The sequence below is a fragment of the Ctenopharyngodon idella genome, chromosome 15, assembly GCF_019924925.1.
Source record: "Ctenopharyngodon idella isolate HZGC_01 chromosome 15, HZGC01, whole genome shotgun sequence".
Taxonomy (NCBI): Eukaryota; Metazoa; Chordata; class Actinopteri; order Cypriniformes; family Xenocyprididae; genus Ctenopharyngodon; species Ctenopharyngodon idella.
Genome location: NC_067234.1, coordinates 13457822 through 13462754, shown reverse-complemented (window position 1 = coordinate 13462754; position 4933 = coordinate 13457822). Strand labels below are relative to the sequence as shown.

Below are 4933 nucleotides of genomic sequence, written 5' to 3'. Positions count from 1 at the left end.
ATTTTTATCTTGTGTGACAGTGAAAATGCCATGTCACGTCAACAACCCATTTGCAATGCTGCACTGTTCTTCTAGTTTAATGTCTTAAATGTGCACTAATCTTCATTTCTCAGTTATTGCACGGTTTTGCCACAAGAAAGTCATGACAGTGTGCAAGAGTTTTTGCACACTGTTAACAAAATTATACTTATATTTTTGTATTATATATTATATCTAGACATTTATACAGTTAAATACAGTACTGCCACAGTCTAAATCGGCTAATGGTGGGTGGTTGCTTGCAGTGTGTTCACAGACCAGGCTTTCAGATCACTCAGAAGGGTTAAATGTGTGAAACAGCACACACTTTCATTCCATTCATGCTCAGATAAATAGGTGAAATATGTTCATGCTAAATATGAGTGCTAAAGAGGGACGGCTCAGTTCCCGTAGTGTAGTGGTTATCACGTTCGCCTAACACGCGAAAGGTCCTCGGTTCGAAACCGGGCGGGAACAAGCACGACTTTTCGGTTTTTAATATTACTGATATAATAGTACTGACAACTTCAAACAACAAACACTCCTCATATGTACAGGCCACCGACCATAAATGAAAAGGAGCATTCATCCAACCGACGTTGACAAAACTTTTAAGTTGTGACATAAGATTTTTTTTTGGTTAATGTCGACGGTGAGGGACATTCAAGCCCTTCCAACAGACATATTCAAGCAACTTGATACGATTTTCTCTACATGTAAAGTTAGCATACAAAGGTGCAATAATTGGCTTTGGTCACTGGAGGGCAACAAAACCTCACAAAACACGCGAGCATTTACTCAGCTTTTGTAACAGTCTTGGGCCTAATCATTGATCATGTTAAAAAAAAAAAACTCCTACATTCTGATTTTCTGCGTAAATTACACAGTTTCGTTATGATTGATTAGTAAAATATGATCTAAAGGCATTGACCTGTCTTTTTTAAACGAGAAGCGGTTAACACTATCCTGGGTCACGACTCATAAACTCTGTTATAGCCTACGTTAGACTATAAATCATTTTTAAATGAAAATGAAAACACATCTTGAAACATAATTGTTATTTTGAAGTACAGCCAAACAACAAACTAAAACAGCATCTAATAAAAGTAAAACAAGAGTTGGCAAACCACGCTGTAAAAATTTATCGCCTCACCTCAGGTTTGTAGAAATGTCAGACGGTTGGAACATAGTCGACGACATAAACTCCTGGTTTCAGACATGAAGAATATTACAATTAACTTAGTATCTGGATCAGTGTATTAGAGCAAACGCTACATTAACTCAGTCAAAAAGGATACAGTCGCTGAAAATCCTCACTAAACCAAATTATGTTTACCTAGCCATTGCGCATGCGCATTATTCGAGATGTCTGACTTAATTATTGAATCGGTTCTTTTAAACAGTTTAGTTCAAAGAATCGGGTCATTTTTTAATTATATATATTAAGCAACAATACAAATCATTAAAGCAGATACAGATGTGTTGTCCGGGTAACAAAAAACTACAACAATGTAATTCATTTACACCTTATGAGGACACAAGGGATGAATATAAAACAGTTTTTGTTGCTTTAGAATTAACAGAACTTTGGATAATTTCCATATACTTGTCTAGATCAACTCTAAATAAAGAAAAGAGAGGGTTAGAGCCAGTACATTTTTTAAGTATTTGAAATTTAGCTAGCAGGAAACATAAATTAATTATGTATATTTTCATGTTCTCTTTTGAGAATGAGTCCAAAGAAAACATCTTTAAAACAGAAAGAAAAGTCACTTACAAAATGAATGAAATTGGATAAACAGTAAAAAAAAAAAATCTAACCAAAATTTCTCTGTGTGGGTACATTGCCAAAACAATTGAATTATATTTTCCTCAGAAGAGTGACATAAAGAGCAATTTATTTCAGTATCTGACTCCTCCGTAGAAAAGGATTTAGTCGGGTAAACCTTATGAATCAATTTAATGTTATTTCTTTTACTTTAGTGGTAAGCAAATACTTTTGAGGCAAAGACCATTTTACAATATTATTCAAATATGGTATTATGAAAGAAATTGTTATTATTTCTCTTTAGAAGAGAGCTCTAATTCAGTTATTTTTTGTTGCAGAATCGGGTAAAAATGAAGAGTGAGCTGTTGACTTTAGACCTGTTCGGACTATTTCAATCCGCTTCGAATATGAATCGTTCAGGCCGATTTTGTGAACAGCAAACCAATTCGTTTAAAAAAAAATCGTTCACGAATCGGACATTGCTATTTGCTATTTTGAAAACGATATTTTAAAATAGGCCTAGCCTAATTTTCTTTCTCACTGACTGACATAGCAGCTTCGGGACTGATGTGTTGGCTTATTTCCCTTACCCGTCTTTTACCAACGTTTAAGTGTCCTCAGTTTCCCGCTGAGGTTAGGTAGAAAGAATTCCCGTTTGGAGAAATTCAGGAATATTTCTCCCAAATTCAGGATTGGGCGAAATTCAAGAATTCAGGATTGGGAGAAATTCCGTTTCCTTGGCAACCACAACTGCAAGCATAGCAAAACACGCCAGCGCGCAATTTTTCCTTCTAGAATCTGGCGGTTTGCTCACGGATTTATGTTTAATCCATAATGACAACGGAAATTGTATCCTTTATAACAGCATCATAACGGAGTGGCATTAACGTCATAGCAGGGGTGTTTCCTCCGAGGAGGCAAGGGAGGCAGTGCCTCCTCAAAAAAACTGGATTAGAAAATAATCAATATTACAAAAATAAAACAACGCAAATGTTACAAAATTTGACACTAAAAAGTGTAAAAGTCACACGTTTTTCTAAAGAAACACTGTCAAACAGCGACACCCGCAGGTGAAGTTACAGCAGGGAGTCCGCCTCTCTGTGCCTCCCTTCAGCTCATAGAAGCAAAGCAGAGCCCCCTAAGGGTTCGGTGAGTTTAGTGGGGGGTAATTGAGAATGAATGGGGGAAGGTCACGTGAGAGGAGGCAATGCCTCAACTGCGCTATGATTGGATATGATCGGTTATGATTGGACATTATTGGTTTGTGCGATAAATCCCGCCTCTTGTTTTCGTGCGTGTTCTCGTCGAATCGGCCTGAATGAAGACAGTGATGCCGTTAATGGGAAGACTAATTAAAAAGTAAGTAAACAACTGTCGCTTACATATCACCGCTTTGTGTCATGTTAAAATCAAACTCGAAATGGCCTGAAAACATGATGACTGCGGGGGGTTTGCTATAAATGAAAGCTGAATATTAGTTAATAATAATATAAATAATAGTTTAAATTGTTTCAGCCTTTAGTTATTATTTTGGAATAAATGTAAAAATGAGTAAAAACACTAACTTGATGAAATTTATACTTGGTTTTAATAAATAGAACATTACATAGTGTAAAAATAACAAAATAGAATTGTATTTGGTCTCTCTTTTTATGTAATGTTAACTTAAAATTTGTAACAGGGACATAAATGAGGACTTTGCCTCCTCAATTGAAAACACCACAGCACACCACTGTATCATAGGTACCCTTCTGAGCTGCACCAAAAACCCAAATTGGAGCAGCACTTAACGATATACCTTTCTAGTAGGGCTGTGAATCTTTGCATAGACAGCGAATCGATTTGATTCACGATTCATAGGTGTTCGATTTGATTCAAGAATGATTTTTGCAAATTCAGAACGATTTGATTCACATTAAAATTCGATGTGATTCGATTAATTTGATTCGATTCGGCATTTTTATATGCATTCATTACAGTTATTGAAATGCTTTCCCCAATGTGTCTTAGTCAGGGTGCAAATTACACAGCGGGCTTCAGGAGGTCAGAGAGTAAGGGCAAAAAACAACCTTTTGTCCATTGTTAATGTAAGTTCATCTTAGTTCTTAATGATGCTACATTACTTTATTTTAATAGCCTAAAAATTGGCATTTGTAGAAATTTACATAAGCCAACATTTTAAAAGGCTTTAAAAGTATTGTTAGTTCATGTTAACTATAGTGTAGGATAGTGTTAATGGCTACACAACCTTATTAAAGTGTTCCAGGTACATTAAACATACTACTGTAATGCTTACATGGAGAGACTACCCTAGAATATCATGCACTTTCCCAAATAATCTAACTTTTCTTCACGGAATAGTAATAAAATCCCTCTTTGTTCTCTTTATACGGAACATTATCATTCATTGGAACTGTGCATATGCTGCATTTAGACACTTACATTATATGTGTTTGCTCTGTCCATGCATTAAATGCGTGCCCTTGAATAAGCGGGGTTTTACTTCAACTGCTCAGGTAATGTCAATGGTATGACCCACTTCTGTAAAACTTCAGAATTTTATCTTATATAAAATAACGGTGACATTTCCACGCAATGAAAGCGTTTTATTTCAACAGTAGTGATGACTTGGCAGCTTTATCAATGGCTTGATCGGTTTGACTCAGGACTATTGCTGTCTCAATAGAGAGCTGTCATCTGCTCATGTGAATAGCAGTGGCCGTCCTGAGGAAAGCTCAAACTCAGGCTTCCCAAAAATATGTCAATGAGATGTACGGATGGAGCGCAAGTGCATTCCAGTCAAAGGCGGTAAAGAGTGCAGGGCGTGTCTGTGAAGGAGAGCTGTGAGGGCTCGAGTGACGCGCACAACGTCTCCCATCAATTCGCGCATGTAGTATTTTAATGTTTATATATTTTAAAGCACTGAATCGCTATAGAATCGCGATTAATCCGATTCTTAGCATTTTACATTGATTATCGACCGAAATTAACGATTCATGATTCAAAAAAACATGTTTCAAGATCGATGCATATGCATTGTCAGGATTTGTAATCGATGCAGAGAAAACGAGTGAATCGTTACACCTCTACTTTCTAGACAGGGTATCCCTTTAAATAATCTAGCTCCTTTTTATCTGACTAACCTAC

The 4933-nt window shown here is 36.4% G+C and overlaps 1 non-coding gene across 1 annotated transcript; it reads left to right on the top strand.

The window, feature by feature from the left end:
* The first annotated feature begins 422 nt into the window (after positions 1-422).
* trnav-aac (transfer RNA valine (anticodon AAC)) lies at positions 423-495 on the top strand. Its single transcript has one exon. It is a non-coding gene; the product is annotated as a tRNA-Val (tRNA).
* The last annotated feature ends 4438 nt before the right edge of the window (positions 496-4933 follow it).